The 20,551-nt window shown below is 45.6% G+C and overlaps 1 pseudogene across 1 annotated transcript; it reads right to left on the reverse strand.

Moving 5' to 3' along the window:
• Positions 1–365: 365 nt before the first annotated feature.
• On the reverse strand, positions 366–20,246 carry LOC308241147 (hydroxyacyl-coenzyme A dehydrogenase, mitochondrial-like; annotated as a pseudogene). The gene is made up of 2 exons: positions 20,215–20,246; positions 366–1,348 (listed from the first exon to the last, which is right to left on the reverse strand). The product of its transcript is annotated as a hydroxyacyl-coenzyme A dehydrogenase, mitochondrial-like (transcript).
• Between the last annotated feature and the right edge of the window lie 305 nt (positions 20,247–20,551).

The following is a 20,551-nucleotide window of genomic DNA, read 5'->3' on the forward strand; positions in this document are numbered from 1 at the left end:
TACAGCGCTTCACAGACACATCACGGTCACACCAATGCCCATGACCCTCCCATGTGGCAGCGATGACACCTGCACACTCTCAGAAGAAGTGCTTTTCCTCTACCAGTGCAAGAATTCAGGCAATGCTTTATCAAAGTGACGAGGTTCAAAAGAAATGTTTGCTCCAAGGCACCAAGGATATAAAGCGTTTTTAGAAAATACAGACTAAAACAGGGAATTTGTTCTCAATAGAGAACCCTGCTACATGTAAATAATTACTTCAGACAGATTACAATCAAATTGCATATCACATAGACTGTGCTGTGTGGGAGCAGGTCCGACCCAAGAGCATTCCCGGGGGCACTTGGGGCAGCTGCTGGTGGAGCTTACAGGGCTCTTCCCGGAGCTGAAGCACCTGCACAGCATTTGTATTTGTAAAACCCCTCTCCAGTCTTCTTGCCAAGCTTTTGCTCTGCTACCATCTTGTTCACGGACTGGCTGGGCTGAAACAGGGGGTTCTGTGTATCCATCTCATGCCACCCATCCATGATGAACTTCATTGTGTCTAGCCCAATGTAATCGAGAAGCTCAAACAGGCTCATGGGGTACCCAGCTCCCAGCTTCATAGTGATGTCGATGTCTTCCTTGGACACATCACCTCGTTCGTACAGCTGGACTGCTTCCATGGGGTAGGGCACCAGCAGGCAGGTCACAATAAAGCCAGGCATGCCGGTGCAAGTAACAGGATGATTTCACAGGGCTTTGCTCAAGTCTGTCAGAGATTCAAACGTCTTCTGGCTGGTCATTAGAGTTTCAATGACCTCCACGAGCTTCATCATGGACACTGGGTTGAAGAAGTGGAGCCGAGCCCTGCGAAGCGGTCCTGCCTGGTGGTGGCATTGGCTATGCTCGTGATCTGCAAAGAGGAAGTGTTGCTGGTAAAGATTGTGTGTTCAGAGGCAAACTTGTCCAGCCTCTTGAAGAGCTTGTTCTTCACCTTCAGGTTCTCCATGATGGCCTCCACCACCAGGTCCATGCTGTGGACTAACAATCTGTGTCTGTGTTGGTTGATATGTTGCTCAGGGTCTTCACAAACTCACCGCCTGCCTAAGGGTTTTCTGCAAACTTCTTGGCTATTTTCTTAAGGCTTTCCTCAATTCTCATTTTGCATTTTGCCAGGATGTCCTCTGCCTGGTCCACCAACACTACTGTGTGGCTAGGTGCTGTAGCAACCTGGGCAATGCCGGCGCCCGTCAGCCCGCCACCAATGACCGCCACGTGCTTGATGATAATTTTCTTCACCATGGCTGAGGCTGTGGATGAAGAGGACACGCTTTGTACAAACTGCCTGGTTATGAAAGCCCTGGTGCTGCGGGGAAAACAGACGCAGCGAATAAGGTGCGACTGCGACGCATGGGCGGCCAGCAGACCTCAGGTCTCACATTCTTATGAAACACCTGAATGCACATAATAAATCTGAATATTTCTCCTATTAATCTGTATCATGTTAATTTGATTATTGGTCCAGCTAGAAGAATTTAGAAAGGTAGAAGGAAAATTATTTTTTTTTGCCCCCACGTTATCTGTAAGGAAAACCAAGTAAGTGTAGGTAGTTACCTAGGAACTTACTTGATATCCTCCCTTGGAGGGCAGGGGTTTAGCTCCAGACCAGTGGTTCTCAACCTTCCTAATGCCGTGACCCTTTAATACAGTTCCTCATGTTGTGGTGACCCCCAACCATAAAATTATTTTTATTGCTACTTCATAACTGTAATTTTGCTACTGTTACAAATCTTAATGTAAATATCTGTGTTTTCCGATGGTCTTAGGCGACCCTGCTAGCGGTTCTCAACCTGTGGGTCGCAACCCACAGGTTGAGAACCGCTGCTGTAGAGCCTAAGATCATTGGAAAACACAGATATTTACATTACAATTCATAACAGTAGCAAAATTACAGTTATGAAGTAGCAACAAAAATAATTTTATGGTTGGGGGTCACCACAACATGAGGAACTGTATTAAAGGGTCACGGCATTAGGAAGGTTGAGAACCACTGCTCCAGACCAATCTTAGCATTTTGTACTATAGATGTTTGATAAATGTTAATTTAATTAGATTGAATTAGCTAAGCAATTGACCTAATTATGGATGGTTTAACTCATTACGGTAAGTTTTTTTTTCTTTGTTTACTCATTGAAGGTTTTAGTTGACTAGACTCTTAATGATGAATGGGATAGATGGGACACTCTGTTGTGCCCAGGATGTGGGGAGCTGCAGGTAACAGACCTCACAAAGGTGAGATGCAATGCTGCTCCCTACAGCGCTTCACAGACACATCACAGTCACACCAATGCCCATGAACCTCCCATGTGGCAGCGATGACCCCTGCACACTCTCAGAGGTTCATTGACTTTGATTTGATTTTTTAAAAATATGGCTAAGTCAATACAAATCCATCTCTACCACTGACATTAAAACCAAGGATCCTTAAGATTTTGATTAAATTCAGCTTTAAATCCTAGCTCTAAAAATCACATTTCTCTCTCTTTCCATAGCACTTAGAGACCAAGTTTTCCCCTGGATAGTCAGCAACCCTGAGGCAGCAGAATACAGTAGCTGAGACCTGACTAATGATCACAAGGCCTGGACCTCTGCCAGGCTAAAGGTAACACCTTGACCAAAGTTATGTTTCAATTCCTGAGCCCTCAGTTGAAATGACACGCTCCGACTACTTTCCCATGAAACCAGACAGAGGGACACTGGAACAGACCTTAGAACTTTCCTCAAGACCTGAAGAAATGATTTATTACTATTACTTCATGTCCCACCAATCAGCACCTGGCATGTCCTCAACCCCCTGTGATTTTTCCCTGTATAATCTGCAAACTACATGCCATTGGGGATTTTGGGCTTCTGAGCATTAACTTCGTGTTTTCCTGGATGGTATCATTCATCGATAGAACAGCCAATAGTTCTCCACTGCAATTCTTGGTGTCTAGTGTTTGGCTTTGCTAGTGCCGGGTGTATAAACTCTTTTTGTTCTGTAACAACATCAAGTTTAAAGTTTTATGAGGTAGTCAGTCCATATAATAATGAAAACTTTATGTGGAGAGCAATAGTATTATATTACATAATATATGAGGCAGGATAGTAAGAAGCCAAAAAAATTACTTGGCATGTGAAACAGAGAAAATAAGAGAAATAGCTGATTCAAACTGCCCTCATCAAGCACCCTGCCTCCTTCTCCCTTGCACAAACACTCCCTTAAGCATCAATCCCTCAGTATTATTAATGTAGGGAGAGAGTCTCATCTCCTCAAGTTGCTAGTTGAGGTTGATTTCTTGTGACATCCCATGTAAAGAAATTTTCTGAGACTCACAAGGGAGAACTTATTTTTATTTGCATGGAATTAAATCCCTGAATTTTCAAAGTCCCCTTTCCCTTTGCACAGTCATAGAAGTGTAGCTGGGGCTTTAGTAGAGCTAAATTCAGAGCCAGTGTCTAGAGAATCCATTCCATATTGGAGCAGAGTCCAATCCAGCACCAGGCTAGCTTAGCTTGTGTTTCCCACTGGAGTCCATGAGTCCATTGCATGTGGCGTCCGCATGGCTGTGGGACTTAGGGTCGAATACAAGTGACCAAGAGTCACAAGTCACGAGCCATTAACACCAAGCACAACAAGAACCCCAAGAAAGAGAACGTCTTTGTTTAGGAGATTAAGTATTCCCAAATTTTTATACACTTGCAGTGGCCAAGCCCATTCTGACCAATGATCTCAGTCCCCAGGTTTGACTGACAGACACCTTCCCTAGTCACCACAACTTTATTGGGGATGAGTTTATTTTTCCTTTGTTGGATCTCTTCCCCCAGTGTTTTGCAGGGAATAGTCCTGTGGTTCCCTGGGGAGTGCAAAGTTGCAGTTTTCAGGTGAAGCTGTCCTAATGACATGCCTATAATGGCTGGCCTTCCCCCTTTGCTCCTTTTCTATTATTAATAACTAGTTAACTACAACAGTATCAGTATCAAATAATCTGAGGAACAGAGCCTTAGTCTGGCCACAGAGAAAGAATTTTGATCAAAATAGAGATAACATCTAGGCCTCATTGTGTTTCAGCTCGAGGCCCGGAGAAGCAGCAAAAACAGATGAAGTTGGCTGGCTGCAGAACCAGATGCGATGACCAATTATCTCCTGCCCTGTCACCAACCAATCAGTACAGACCATAATCTGGCTCATTTTGATGAACCAGTATGTTAAAAGACACACCTGGAAATCTGATGAATATTATATTGAGATCCTCCCCAGAGACCTTCCCTAAAATTTCTGCCTTTAGGAAAGATGAAAACCTTTAAGTCAAAGGACACAATGCACACACTCTCTCTCAGAGCATGCCTCATGACTTCTTTCTTCAGGTGCATATCTTTGTTTTCTTTCTCCTAAACTCTAAGGGTCCCCATGAGACTTGCAACCAGGGAGGGAGCAGGCAGTGGCAGCTTATTCCAGGTTAACCTCCTGATCTTCTGTCCAAGCCCCCCCCCCCCGCCCCTGCTTTTTTTTCTCCCACCTGTGACTTGTTTCCTGACTCCATGCATCCCAGCTGGCTTAGTTTTCCTGCCTCTGTGACTTTATTTCTAAAAGACCAAGGCAGTTCTCTGAGCAGTCTGCTCGAATCTAAAGTGTACTTTCGCTTTGCATGCTAAATAAACTTCCTCTTGTACTAGAGTTCTTGGCTCTGACTTCTTTCTTTGGCAGACTCAAGAAGTGAGAGCTGACCTCACGGCTAACATATATGTCACAGTCATATCTTCCCAATTATGAGATGAGCAGAATTTCTTCTCCTTTTTATTAGAGCTGAAATGTCAGCAGAACAGAATGCACTTAGTCAAGGCGATGTTTATATGCTATTCTTCGATCTGGTCACTGGTGAGTTGCTGTGTGCTGTGCTCTGATGTAAAAACCAACTTGTGTTAAATGAGCTGGATATGGGTTGCAACATGCTTTTTAAAAATCCTCACCCAAGGATATTTTTCCCATTGATCTTTCTCCTCCTCCTCCTCCTCCTCCTTCCTCCTCCTCCTCCTCCTCCTCCTCCTCCTGCTCCTCTCCTCCTTTGAGAGAATGGAAATGAGGGAGGAAGGAAGGGGAGAGAGAGAGAGAGACATCGATGTGAAAGAGACACATTGGTTGATTGCCTCCCATTTGAACCCCAACCAGGGCCAGGGATCAAGCCTACAATCGGTATATGCCCTTGACTGGGAATCAAACCATGACCCTTTAGTCTGAGGGCTGACACTCTAACCACTGAGCGAAATTGGCCAGGGAGCAACATGCTTTTGAATGTGGTTTTGTGGGTCTATTATCTGCAAAATTTGAAAGGGGGATTATTTAAAAAAATAAAACATAGCATAACAAAATATTTACTGTAACAGCTCCAAATTTATAAGTGAAATGAACTGTGCTTAGTTCCCATCATAATATCTTTGGTTAATCTTTATTTCCAATTTACTGTTTGTACATCCAGATGGCTTTATAAACACCTAAAAGTCTCTATTTACTTTTGTTTTTTTACACGAGTAATGAAGTCCCATTAACTTAAAAAATAAAAAGCCAAAGTGAGAGGCAAAAAGCATTTAAGATCCAAAAGAATAGCTATTTCAGAAGTACTGATTCAGACAGAAATCCAAATATTGTCCTAATTAGGGGGTAAAAGCAAAGGATGTTCATGAGAAAAGGAAGGTAAATAATGCAATAAATGGAAAAACGTTTTATAAGTGCTGATAAACTAATATAGTGATACTATAAAGAATGTCTTTAATTTTCAGCTTGTTAGCCCTTCCCCCTCCCCACTTCTCTGTGAGAATCATCAGTCTGTTCCGTATTTCCACACCTGTGGTTTCTACTCCTGCTTTGAGCATCTGCCCCCTGGTGGTCAGTGCACGTCATAGCTACTGGCTGGTTGGCCGGTCGCTTAGGGTTTTATATCTTCTATACTAACAAAAGAGTAATATGCTAATTAGACTGGACAGCTGAACGACCTTCTGGATGACCTTCCGGAATGACCAGTGGGTGGGGGATGGGACCAGTGAGCCTGCTCCACCAGGCCAGCCATGGTGGTCCTGGTCCAGCGCTGTGGCCCCTTCCACAGAGGTGGTGCTGGGAGAGGCCATGTTGCAGTGGGCCCTGTCCCAGCACCATGCCTCTCCTGGAGCCTCTGCAGAGGCTGGACAGGGTGCAACCATGGTGCCTCAACCTCCCCCAGCCCCTTTCCAAGCCGACCTGGCCCCAGATAGTCCCCCCCCCACCAGTGGGTGGGGGGTGGGGCCAGTGCTAAGAAGCAGTGAGCCTGACTTCTGGTTGAGCCACACTCTCCCCTGCCCCTGCTCAGCCAGAAGCTGGGCTCACAGCTGGCAAGCACAGAAGAGGTGGCGTGAGCCTCTCCCACCTCCACAGCAGGCAGGCGGTAAAGAGCAAGGGGTCCTGGACTTCGAGAGCCCCAGACTGAGAGAGGGATGTCTGAGTTCCAGCTTAGGCCCAATCCCTGGGGGGTCCTGGACTGTGAGAGGGCAGAGGCTGGGCTGAGGCCACACCCCCCCCCACCAGTGCACGAATTTCATGCACCGGCCTCTAGTATATAGATAATGGCAATGCACAGGAATGGCTGATAATAAATTATGTGAATTTTGAACCACAGGTTGTATGGGAATAATTATTTTATTTATAGCTCTGAAATTCTGTATAAATTTTTATGCTTTTCCATTTCTTTTATTGGAAGGTAGGAGAATTACAGGGGTTTGTATATGAAATTATAAGTTCCCTTTTTAAGTAATTTTGTTTAATGGGCTTAATTTCAGCTAGTGCATCAGGTCTTAAATGATATTGGTGAATATTAGGTAGAGGCAAAGTTACTTTAAAAGGAGTGGCTGACTTGATTTTGTCAATATCTGTACTGGAAAGGGCCCAAAGTGGTATTGGAATATCCTGTAACAAATGTTTAGTTTCAAGATTATTTTCCTCTCGTGGAAGTTTCTTTAAAATCTCTATTTTTCCAATTGATTTAGCATTTAATTTATTTGTTTCTAAATACATTCCACTCTTCCAGGGAAAGGATATGTGGGCATTATGGGTTTTAAGAAAATCTCTCCATATCAGGTGAATCAGGGCCCATTGGACCAGTAAGAATATGTGTTGTCCCATAATATTCCTTACTTGAAAGGGGACAGGTTTTGATTTTAAAATTGTCATTGTTTGGATATCCCTGGCATTTGCACAGAAGCTTTATTCTGAGGGAGAGAGAAACTTAGTTGGGTAGCGTTAAGAATAGATAAAGTAGCCCCAGTATCTACAAGGGCCTTAGTAACTTCCCCTTTTAGGATAATTTCAATTTCTTCTAAAGTATTAGCAAGGAGAAAGGGAACAACCCTCTTAAATCCTATGAGCAGCTGTATGTTTGTTTCTGTTTGTTTTTTTCTTTGTAGATCCCATTTCAGTGTTCTGAAAATTTTCTTATGGTGACCTAGCTTTCCACAGTAAAAACAGACTCCTTTCTCCCCTTGTCTAAGAGACCTCTGAGTAGATTTGATTTGGTTGTTTAATTGTTGGAGGTGTAAAAGTTCATAATTTTGTCAGCTTTATTTTTTTCTCTTTTGAATAGTTTTGATAGTTGATTGCCAGAATAGCCAATTCATTAGCATGGGAGGTCTGTCAGTTTAATTTATGTTATTTGATCAAAGTTATAAGCTCTTCATCTAGTCCTTCCATAAATGCCAAATTCTGTAAGGGATCATTGTGATGATTCTTAAAACCTTCTGGAGACAGCCCTGAGTATTGTTTGAAAGTTTTTTTCAAAATGACCAAAGAAATCACAAGGATCTCAAACTCTCAGTTAAATATTCCCATGTGTGTTACTTCTATGAAGGAGAATATAAGGGGCAACCTGAGGGGTGGGGGGCGCGGGGAGTGGGAGGGCTATCAATCTGAATCTGTGCCAGTGACCAGTATCCTACTGCACATTCTTGTTAGCCTATAATTAAGTCACTGCCCCTTCCTTAGGCAATAATCTGTTTTCCTAAATACTCAGTTTACAAGGGCCACCAATCAAGAATTTAACAGCTTAGCCAGAAGGGAGGTCACTAGTACCACCCAGGCCAGGCCTTTAGCTGTAATCTTACTTCCCCATTCTGACTTAGTTAGGGCTGCAAAAGCCTGGAAGTAAGGAAACAAAGAATTTAGAAATATATATATAAGGAGTAATCTCATTCTATAAGTTGTTCAGGCTTTGGATCTTCGAATCCCCGGAGCCAGTAGTGCTGCTTTAAATAAAGGGTTTTTCCTGAATCTCCAGTACTCCTTGTATATTTTCTGGTCGCCTGGTAAATTCTGAAACATCTACAACTCAAAAGCCAGAACTAATTATGCGGCCTCACAACAGAGCCAATAGAACTATTATTCTATGTGTTGGAAGGAAAAACCAAAAACTTTTGGCAAGCAACTCTAATGACTGCATACAATTTTTCTCCTTTTGCAGTGGATGCCTCTGGGCATGTCCACAGCAGAGGAGATATTCAGGGGGGAAATGTACATTGTGTGAAGGGTTTTCTTCTCATAGTTTCTTTAATAGAGGGAGGGCAAGAGGTGCCATTGGCTTCAGAGTGGGCCTCCACGGGGGAAAGTCTGGATCCAGGGCTTAGTGAGAAGTGTGTGATTGTGTGTTTGACAGTTTGTTATGCTCAAGGAGGACAGCAAGTCTTAGAGTCAGTAGAATCTTCAAGGACCTGGAGAGGCGTGGTTTGCTGTTGTACAGCCCAAGGGAATGGGGGAGGAACAACAACTGAGAAGCTGACTCTTGTATTTCCTTCCTCATTCTCACTCAGAGAACTTGGCAAGGCAGGGTGAAAACCAGGGAAGGATGGGCAGTGGTAAAGCAAAAGGTGATATTTATTCAGGGAGGGAGCCATGCCAGTGGCAGCTGCCAGAGGTCATTTAACATGAGGGATAAAGGGTAAGGCCTCTTAGACCTAAATCGCTGCCGTCTTGTAGCCTCTTTGTAATCAGACATACAATGGGTCCCTGCTGCCTGTCACTACTCGAGCCAATGAAGCAGAGACAGGGTTGAATCATATATGAGTGTTTATTCCAATACTACTGGCAATATGGGAGAGCAGCAGGTCAGCCACAGAAATCTCCTCTGCACCCCACCATGAGCCAGTTGCTTATATAGTAAAAGTACAAAGAAAAAGTAGGCAAAAGGGCAGTTTGCAGATATGCAAAAGGACTAGGGGTCTTCAAAGGGCAGAGTGATAAGCAAGGACTGGGGTTACATGGGGAAATAGCCAAAGGGAGTGCCAGATGGGCAGTTAACAGGTAAGCAGGCTGGAGGTTTGCAAAGGCCTGCAGGTATGCAAAAGGGCTGACAATCTTCAAAGGGCTGGCAATTCTGGTTTCTGTAACAAACCTGTTAATCTTTCCATGATAATAGGGAGCTCCAAATGGGGAGGAAGGGCTGCATCTCCAGATCAGCTCCAGCCAGGGTAGAATGTGCCTTCTTCAATCAGAAACACGGTTAACAGAGCATGATTAATATTTCTAACAATACTAGCTGGTTCCCCAAATTCAATTGCTGCCCCCTTTCATCTTGACTTGTAACCACACTCTCCCCTGCACTGCCTCAGCACTCAGGAGCTTCCCTTATGCTGCCTCTGGCTGCCCAGAGACACCTCCATTGTGTCCATTCCAGCCCAGAGCCTTCCCTTTTCCATCCTGGACCCTGCATTAATTAACCAATACCTGTCTCTTCCTCTCCCCCAGCTCCCCTTTTTAAAACACCTTTCCATAAAAGATTTTAATCCCTACTTTCTGTGGTCTCAGCAATGCATTAGGGACAGAGCAATCTGATTAATTTAAAACTAAAATAGAAGCTATCATTTATTGAACCCTTTCTAAAGGTACACATATTGTCCCAAGTATATCATAGCCTTCATCTTCAAAACAAAGCTTTGGGATAAGTATCATTACAGATGAGGAAGTCAGGGGTGGAGAGCTGTAGTACTTATTTAATTGTGCAATTAGTAAGTGGCAGAATAAGGGCCACACCTAGCAGCAGAATTCAGGCACCTAACTGCAATGCTGACATATATGACTGATCAAAATGCTCCCAGGGAATCTTGATTTGGTGAAGTCCAGGCCACTCAGGGGAGATATTCTGAGGCAGAGTTTTTCTCAGTCCCCAGTGAGAGTATTCCCAGGCCAAAGTCTTCAGGTGGACTCCAGAAGGCCTTCGTGCCATGCCAAGAACATCCTCTCTTTGGCCCAGGTAAACTTAGAACTCTTGTTCCAATCCTTGTCCTTTCGGGACCTGAGTCCTTCCCAGCCCTTGCCTCCATCCTGAATGGGCTTGGCTGAACTGGATGCCTGGCTGGGAGCTCTCCCAGGCTCTGGCCTGAGGGAGGCACAGGACTCTCCCTTCTGATCCCAAACCTGGGTTGCCATATTCAGCTCAATTCTGGAAAGCTCCACTGACCAAACAGAAGATGCCTTCCCAGAGTTGGGAATGGGGCATAGGGCTGATCTGTCAGAAAAGCAAGCCCCAGGGACTAATTTCAGGTCCATATATTTTATACCTAAAATTAATACCTAAAACCAGTGCTTATATAAGGACATAATCCCTTCATTCTGAAATGCAGAATTTGGCAAACTCAGACTCTCATTGTGGGTTCTTGTCCTATGAAGTTTGAAGAATAAAATTCTAAGACTAAAAGATTTTTAGGCAAAAGTATAGAAATTTATTGTAATTGTATACCATTCGTATACCCCTGGGAAGGAGTCCCCAAATTGGGAAACCTGCTCTCTCTCTCTAATGGAAAAAATCTAGTCTCCTGAGGTTTTTTTTGTCTATTGATTTATATATGCTGGAAACTTCTTTGTCTGAACATGATATTTTCTAATTGGACTCTTCCTTAATTTATGTCCCCTGAGCTTTACTAATTGGCAACTTTCTCCTTATTCCTTATACTAGTGGCCTGGTGCACGAAATTTGTGCACATTAAAAGGGGATTAATTAGAGGAAATAATTTAATATTGCTATTTGCCCTTTCTCTATAATAGAAGTGTCAGAGATGAAAGAAAATTAGTAAAATGTATATGAAAACCTTCCTCCTGTCAGAGTCTGGGGCGCACCATGGGACCCAGAGTCAAGTCCCCGCCCACCCACATGCGCCTCAAAATCGTGTAGACCCAGACCTGGCTGCCCCCCCCCCCCCTGCATTGGGCTAGATCCAGACCTGGCCAGTCCCACCCTTATCAAGCCCCGCTGAGCAGGGGACGTAGCCTCAGGTCCCCTGGCTCGGCGCCAGGAGGGGGGGCGTGGCCTGAGGTCCCCCAGCCCAGACTGGGGCAGTGGGTGTGCCTTGAGGTCCCCCGTCAAGTCCCACCAGGTGGGGGACATGGCCTGAGATCGCCTGTCAAGCCACACTGGGTGGGGGGCATGGCCTGAGGTCCCCCATCAAGCCCCACCGGCAGGGGGGTGCAGCTTCAGGTCCCCTGTCAAGCCCCGCTGGGCGGGGGTCATGGCCTGAGTTCCCCCAACCCAGCACTGGGGGTGCACCTTGAGGTCCCCCATCAAGCCCCGCTGGGTGGGGAGCACGGCCTGAGGTCCCCTGTCAAGCCCTGCCAGGCAGGGGGGCGCAGCCTCAGGTCCCCTGGCCCGGTGCTGGGGTGGGGGGCGCGGCCTGAGATCCCCCGGCCTGGCGCTGGGGCGGGGGGAGCAGCCTGAGGTCCCCTAGCCCAGCACCAGGATAGGAAGTGCACCTTGAGGTCCCCTGTCAAGCCCTGCCAGGTGGGAGGCACAGCCTGAGGTCCCCTGTCAAACCCTGCCTGGTGGGGGGCACGGCCTGAAGTCCCCTGTCAAGCCCCACCTGGTGGGGAGCGTGGCCTGAGGTCCTCTAGCCCAGCACCAGGATGGGAAGCGCACCTTGAGGTCCCCTATCAAGCCCCACAGGGGCGGGGGAGGGCATAGCCTCAGGTCCCTGTTGATTGCTTGTTAAGGCTCCTTATGGGAACTTGGCCTCAGCTGTGGGTGCAGCCATCTTTGTGACAGAGTGATGGTCAGTTAGCATATTCCCTCTTTATTAGATAGGATGGTATTAGTTCCAACATTTCATAGCTCACTCGGTGCCCCTGCCTCCCTTTTTCTTCCCCTTATCTTGTAACATTGCTCTGTCCTCTGTGAATGTAAGAGAAGCAATCTGGTGACTTGGAGCTGTCTCCACCCATTATGTATTCTTCTACTCCCAAGGACCCCCCTTCCTGAAAACTGCCTTTCCTGTCTCTAAAATTCCTTTCAACTCCATGGATGAAAGTGGCCACATACTAACCCTGACAAGCTCAGGGGAGGCCAATATGATGGCCCTACAAACTATGAGATCAAAAGTAACCACTTGGCATAGTCTAAACATAAAAACTCCTTATAAAGCCCCTGGGAACAAACAGAAAGGAAACATTAATCATTTTCAGATGTTTACTGAGTATTTGTTAAACTCACCTAACTAGCAGTTACGAAGTCTGTACCTGTAATAGGTACATGCCTTTCGCCCTCTTTGCATATTTCTGTTCACACCATTCCTGACCTAGGACAGCAAGTTGGTATGTCAGTGACTTGAAGTAGCCATTAATCTATCCTTCCTTACCAAAGAAAAGTATAGTTCACAGTCTTTTATTCCAGAAATGAGATTAGATCTCAGCTGCTTAGATGTCAAATGATTTCATTATCATTTTTTTAAATAAAGACAAAGTGATAGAAAGAGTTTTGATCATTTTACCAGGTTATCAATGGGAAACTTTTCCTAAAAATCTGAGGGACAGAGACCCCAGGCCTGCCCTTCGCATCTTCCTCCTGAGGCATGAGGCTGGGAGACAACAGAGCAGAACACCTGAGAACTCAGGCAGCCGGTGCCCTGGCCACAGAGAGGCAGTTGACCTGGGCAATCTGGGCAGCGGTGTTCCCTTTTGCCCCCAGGAGGACCATGGCCAGGGCCCAGGAGAGGCTGGCAGGAGAAAAGAGCACGTTGTGAGAAGGGTTGTCTTCACACAGCATCTTGAAAAGGCGGAGGACAAAGGTGCCATTTGCTTCAGAAACAGCATCCATGAAGCAGGGTCTGGAGCCGGAGAATGAAGACAAGGTGGCTTCAATACCCCGCAGTGCTATGGCCCTGATACGGGTCAATTTTGAAGTAAACTTTTAAAAAATCTTATAGCTCACACATATTTCAGTGAAAGGAAAATCTATTTACTGTTCCTGTCCATCCCCAAAGTAAGCCCAAACCTTAAGGTAATTGGCTAAGTACGGTAGTGGCAGCAGATCAAACTGTTAAGCTCAAAGCTCCGTTAGTGAAATGGCTTCTACTCCACCTGGAGCGGCCTCCTGCTGCCGCCCCACGCTGCCCCCTGAAGCCTGCCAGCCCCACAGGGCGCCCCTGAGCCCTGGAAAACACTCTTCTGACCCCTGACCCCTGTTCCCAGGTAGATGGCTCAAGCACCACATGCTCAGGGGGCGCTGCTTCCTCCCCAGAGGAGGTGTCCCTTGGCTCTGCCCCCTGTCCCACCCAGCCTGGTCCTCCAGACTTGGCCAGGATTCCTTCCTGCCTGAGCTCACAATGTGGTCTGGCCAGGCTCCACGCTCAGAAAGGAGGACCCGCGGGATGAGTGTGTGCTGATGAATGAGTTGGGATGGACCGGCAGTGTTTGGATTTGTGAGTGGAAACTGGCGATTCAGCACAGAGATGAGGTGGGGCGGACATCATTGTGAGGGTCCCAGGAACACAGAGGAGATGCCAGAAAGTGGCAGCAGAGGGAACAGGGCTCTATACGGGGTGACCCCCGACAAAGGGGAGGCGACGTGCATGGAAGAGTCACCTGGAGAGCAGAGACCCTGGAGGAGGGGTTAGGGAGGGCCGACCAAAGGACTGAGCAGCAGGCTGCGTGGGGCGACTGTGGGAACCCCTTTCACGTCCCGCGTGGTTCAGGGTTCCGGTTCAGGGTTCGGGTTCTGGAGAAGGCCGCACACAAATGAAAAGAGACTTGGAAAAGTATTAATTTGGGAATATTGGGGGCCAGGCGGGAGCCCACCTCTAGTGGGAGGACTACCTCTTGCTCTGGCCTTGCAGTCCCTTTTATTGAGACTATGGGATATGCCCATAACCTTTAGGCAGGAAATTCCAATAACAGAAATTTACATAGGAGTAACAGAGGTGGAGGCTGCTTCAGCTAACAATGTTTTTACTAAACAGTGAGTGATTAAAACAATTAAGGTTGTTGACCAGCCTTCCCGGTTTCCTGTCCACATCTTTCTATTAGTGGGACAATGATTGTTTTCTGGCAGGCAACCAGGTCAGCAGAGGTGTTAGTGAGGGATGACCAAACGACTGAGCAGTGGACTGCATGGGGCAACCAGGCCGGGAAGGGGTTTAGTGAGGGCCAACTAAACGACTGAGTAGCGGGCTGTATGGGGTGACCAGGCCGGCAGCGGGGGCAGTTAGGGGTGACCAGGCTGGGGGGGGGTACTTGGGGGTGACCAGGTGGGCAGTGGGGGCAATTAGAGGTGACCAGGCCATCGGGGGGGGGGGGGGGCAGATAGGGGTGATCAGGCAGGCAGAGAGGTGAGCAATTAGGAGCCAGCAGTCCCGGATTGTGAGAGGGATGTCCGACTGGGATCGAGCCTAAACTGGCAGTCAGACATCCCCCGAGGGGTCCCAGATTGGAGAGGGTGCAGGCTGGGCTGAGGGGACTCCCCCATGCACGAATTTTGTGCACTGGGCCTCTAGTCCAATATAATTGTACAGATATGTGCCACCTACCTTTGGGATATGTTTTAAGAAACATGTTTTTAGGCAAGTTTGTTGTAGTGCAAACATCATAAAGTACACTTACACAAAACTAGACAGTACAGTCTACTCTAGACCTGGGCAATGTGGTGTAGCCTATTGTTCCTAGGCAAAAACTCTGTACAGCATGTTACTGTAAAAAACAGCATGAGGAGAAACCAAGATGGCGGCATAGGTAAGCGCCTAAACTGCTGCCTCGCACAACAATTTCAAAACTACAACTAAAAGACAGAACGGACACCATCCAGAACCACAGGAAAGCTGGCTGAGTGGAAATTCTACAACTAGAAGGAAAGAGGAAAGCTCACGGAGAAAGAGCGGCAAAGAGCTGAGGTACGGAGACACACGCGCTCAGAGAGGAAGGGCGGCGGAGTGCCTGGCTGGCTTTCTCTGACGAGAGGGGAAAGAAAGCCCCCGACTGCACTGAACCCCAGTTCCGACTGCACTGAACCTCAGTTCCGGGTGAAACCCTGTGGACCCAGGCTCATACAGGGGTAGTTTGGACTGTTGGGTGGAGAGAAAGGCACACGGAGACTCAGAAACTCGGAGACTCAGGGGAGCCACAGCGACAGGGGTCTGGAGGCGAGAGTGCGCACAAGGACTGACTTTGGAGGTTACCACAGGCTGTCCCTGGCAGAGGGGAGTCGGAGGCTTCTGACTGCACTGAACAGCAATTCTGGGTGAGCCCCTGGGGACCCACGCTCTTACGGGAGAAATCTGGACTGTAAGGTGGAAACTCGGGAACCGTGGAAGGCAGAGGTCTGGAGACTCGCGAGCAAGGGCAGGGCTGACAGGAAGCCAAGACTGTCTGCTCCGCCCTGAGACTCCGCCCCGAGACTCCGCTCCTTCCAAGCTGAGCACAGAGGCCTTTGCAATCTGGCAAGGCTAATCCTATAAGGCTGTCTCCAGCACCGAAAATCTCCCAGTGTAGACACAGCTGATCCTCACAGCCAACTGGCCTGCAGGTCAATTCCTCCCAGTGATACCAACAACAATCAAGACTTAACTACAACAAGGCTGTACACATAGTCCACAAAGGGATGCACCAAGAGTGTCCACCTCAGGTTAAGTGGGGAGGCCGACCCACTGGGCCATATAGGAAACCTAGCACACAAACCTACCCTACCAACTCAGGGAAGCAGTGAAAAATGGGGAGACGAACTGATCACAAACGAAAGAAATAGAGGAAAACAAACTACTGGATATAGAATTCAAAACCACGTTGTAAGGCTTTTCAAGAATATCCTAGAAAAGGCTGATAAATATAACGAGACCCTCGAAGATATGAAAAAGGACCAACTAGAAATTAAACATACACTGACTGAAATAAAAAAATATTATACAGAGACACAACAGCAGACTAGAGGAATGTAAGAATCAAGTCAAAGATTTGAAATACAAAGAAGCAAAAAACACTCAACTGGAAAAGCAAAAAAAAGAAAAAGAATCCAAAAAGTTGAAGATAGTGTAAGAAGCCTCTGGGACAACTTCAAGCGTACCAACATCAGAATTATGGGGGTGCCAGAAGAAGAGAGAGAGCAAGATACTGAAAACCTATTGGAAGAAATAATGACAGAAAACTTCCCCGACCTGGTGAAAGAAATAGACTTACAAGTCCAGGAAGCGCACAGAACCCCAAACAAAAGGAATCCAAAGAGGACCACACCAAGACACATCATAATTAAAATGCCTAGAGCAAAAGACAAAGAGAGAATATTAAAAGCAGCAAGAGAAAAACAGTTAGTTACCTACAAGGGAGCACCCATATGATTGTCAGCTGATTTCTCAACAGAAACTATGCAGGCCAGACGGGAGTGGCAAGAAATATTCAAAGTGTTGAATAGCAAGAATCTACAACCAAGACTACTCTACCCAGCAAAGCTATTATTCAGAATGGAAGGTCAGACAAAGAGCTTCACAGATAAGAAAAAGCTAAAGGAGTTCATCACCACCAAACCAGTATTATATGAAATGCTGAAAGGTATTCTTTAAGAAGAGGAAGAAGAAAAAAGTGAAGAGAAAAATTATGATCAACAAATACATATCTATCAACAAGTGAACCTAAAAATCAAGTGAATTAAAAATCTGAGGAACAGAATAATCTGGTGAATATAATAGAATCAGGGGCATATAAAGGGAGTGGACTGATAATTCTCAGGGGGAAAGGGGTATGGGGGGTGCAGGAAAAGACTGGACAAAAATCGTACACCTATGGATGAGGACAGTGTGGGGGGAGGTAAGGGCAAAGGGTGGGGTGGGAACCAGGTGGAGGGGAGCCATGGGGGGAAAAGGAGAAACAATTGTAATAATCTGAACAATAAAGATTTATTAAATTGAAAAAAAACAGCATGAGGTTAAAGTCCAGCACAAGAGAAAATGATTCCATCAAGAAACACAATAAACACAAAATGTATGAGGCTGCTGCCATACTGTTTTATAGAACATTGTTCTTTCATAAATAGAAAGATTACCCAGTCTAAAATAATGATAAACGTTATAATATAATAACTACATTTACTATCATTATCAAATATCATGTACTGTGCATAATTGTATATGCTGTACTTTTCTATGGCTGGCAGTGCAGTAGGTTTGTTTTCACCAGCGTCACCACAAACACATCAGTAATGCCTTGCACTATAGTGTTATGGTGGCTACAACATTACCAGGCAATAGGAAATTTTCAGCTCCATTATGATCTTGTGGGACCACCATGGTAGATGTACTCTGTTGTTGACCAAAATGTCATTAAGCAGCTAGTGATGGTAATTGTACTTTTATTCTCTTCACAGAAAATGTAAGGACTCCAGAAATTTTACCTCTATTTTTCTTCCCCAACATCAAAGGTATTATTTATTTTATTGTTGTGTATGTTTGAAATTCTGCAGACATTATTACTATTGTTTTATATGGTCAATATTTATTTAAATTTATATTTAAACTAGAGGCCTGGTGCATGAAAATTCATGCACTGGAGGGGGTGTCCCTCAGCCCGGCCTGCCCCCTCAAACAATCCGGGAGCCCTCAGGGGCGGGAGGTGACCCAGCAATCAGGGGAAGGTGATGCCCCATCACACCTCTGCTGCTGCCACTGCCAGCAGCGCAAGCCTCAGCCGGCCCTGGTTACCTGAGCCTCAGGCGGACCTGGGCAGCTGGGCAGCCGCCATCCACAGCTTGCCTACGCCTTAGGCTGGCCTTGGCTGGTGGGCTGAGGGGACTGGGGAACTCCTGAGGCAAGCCATGTGGTGCAACCAGGCCACGTGCCTTCCGCCCTGGCAAGGCTGAGGGGACTGGGCACTGCTATCTTGTGGCTGTGGGCACTGCTATCTTTGAGGGCGGGGTAGTCAATTAGCATATTGCCTCCTATTGGCTGTGGGCGCTGCCATCTTTGAGGGAGGGGCAGCAATTAGCATATTCCCTCCTAATGGGCTGTGGGCACTGCCATCTTTGGGGGAGGGGCAGTCAATTAGCATATTCCCTCCTTATGGGCTGTGGGCACTGCCATCTTTGATGGAGGGGTAGTCAATTAGTAAAAGGTGAGATTTATGCAATCTGAAGAGAAACCAAATTAGCATATTCCCTCTTTATTAGATAGGAGGGATTTTTTCTTGCTCTTGTTCTTTTCTTACAACTCTTATGTTCCTTTTGCATAAATAATATGCTCTAGAATTTTTTTTCTAATCTCTCTCAGTTTTTGTTTGTCTGAATATATCTTAAGGACTATTTTTCCTTGGTATAGAATAATTCTGGATTGGCAGGAGTTTTGAGTGGTGTTTCTCAGCATGTTAAATCAGTCTATAATCTCTGATTCTCATAATTTCTCTTGATTTATGTATTGTCCTTCTAACTGTTGCTCCTCTGAGGATACTTTGTCTTTTTTCTTTGGCTGTTTTTATTTCTTTCATGATTATCTCTTTGGTTTTCTGTAGTTTCACTGGAATGTGAGTAGAGATGGATTTCTTTGTAGTATCCCTCTTGGAGGGTAAGTAGGATTTCTAAAATCTGTGAATTGATGTTTTTACATATAACTTTTAGAATACACATTTTGAGTGTTAGATTATTAAATATTATCCCGCAGCATATTGTCTCTTGCCTTATGTTTTCCTGTTAAACATCTTCTTACTATTTTGACTATTCTTATCCTTCCTTTTATGTTTTTCATTCTTTTGTTTTTCTAGGCTTTACTCATTACAGTTGTCTTTCTGGAAGAAATTATGGGTAATTCTTTCTGGTCTGACAATTCACTTTTTTTTTTCTGTTTAATTTGTTGATAAATTTATCTATTTAGTTTTTCATGTGTTATATTTTTGAATTCTAGGATTTCTATTTCATTTGGTTCTTTTTTTAAAAAAATATTTTTAAATTAATTTCAGAGAGAAAGGGAGAGGAAGAGAGAACTAGAAACATCAATGATGAGAGAGAATCATTTATTGGCTGCCTTCTGCACACACCCAACTGGGGGTCAAGCCCATAACCCAGGCATGTGCCCTGACTGGGAATCAAACCGTGATCTCCTGGTTCATAGGTCAACGCTCAACCACTGAGCCATACTTGGCTGGGCTCTATTTCATTTTTATTCAAATATGTAGTATCTTTTAAATTTTTAGTTATCTGCTGAAATGTTTAACCTTGGTTTTTATCAACTTGATAAAACAGTGTTGTTTTATAATTTGTGTGTGATTATTCCAATATTTAGAACCCCTGTATTTCTGTTTGCACTATCTGTTTTTTCATGCTGATTGTTATTCATGTTGTCATAGCTTTTCACCCATCCCACTTATCTTTGATTATGTGCTAAATAGTGTAGTTTAAAAAGCTGATTATAAAAATAACTAGTGGCCTGGTGCACAGACTCCTGCACATTGAAAGGGAAATAATTAGAATAAATACTTTAATATTGCTATTTGCCCTTTTTCCCTCAGCACCTGGGAGCTGGGTGGCGGTCCTGCCCGCTGCCACCTCAGCTGGTCGCACCTGCCTTGGCCTGGTGCCGAACACTCACCTGCTCCACCATCCCACCATGGTCTCGCTCTTGCTCACGTTGGGGCCCATCTGGGCAGCAGCCCCTCCACTACTGCCTGCTGCCAGCACCACATGGCCGATGCCCACCATGTTCCATGCTGCCCCCTGGTGGTCAGCGCACGACATAGCGAGCGGTCGAATTCTCGGTCTCCTGGTTGAACCACCACCAGAGGGGGAAATTTGCATATTAGATTTTTATTATGTAGGATTTGAGTTTTATGAGTAATCTTCCCCAAGGGATGATTTTTGTTTGCTTCTTCCATATGCCTCTGGATAGCAGCAAACCAGAATAGATGTAATCCAATTCAAGGGACTGGAATTTGGGGGACTTCCAAGGACTTACATCAGGGCTGCATTCTGAGCTGCTTCAGTCATACTCCTAGAGTGTAGTTCTTATGTTGCCAAATGAAAGCACAGGGTCACAATGGAGTCCCCATACTTGACAGGCCAAAATTCTGCCAGCCTGGCCTTGAACATCATCAAAATCCCTGCTCCATGCCCTTTTACCCTGTTGGATTGGGAAATGCCCCTGGAGGAAAAGTGGCCCCAGTTTCTGTAGTCACCAATTTACACCGGATTGCTGAGTACTTCATAACCATGGCAGCTCCCTTGCCTTTGGGCTCATGCTTGCTCGGTTTGGTTTTTTGGTTGTGTTAAAAGGTCTGAGTTACCTAGTTCAC

The sequence above is a fragment of the Plecotus auritus genome (genome assembly GCF_963455305.1).
Source record: "Plecotus auritus genome assembly, chromosome: 2".
NCBI classification, from domain to species: domain Eukaryota; kingdom Metazoa; phylum Chordata; class Mammalia; order Chiroptera; family Vespertilionidae; genus Plecotus; species Plecotus auritus.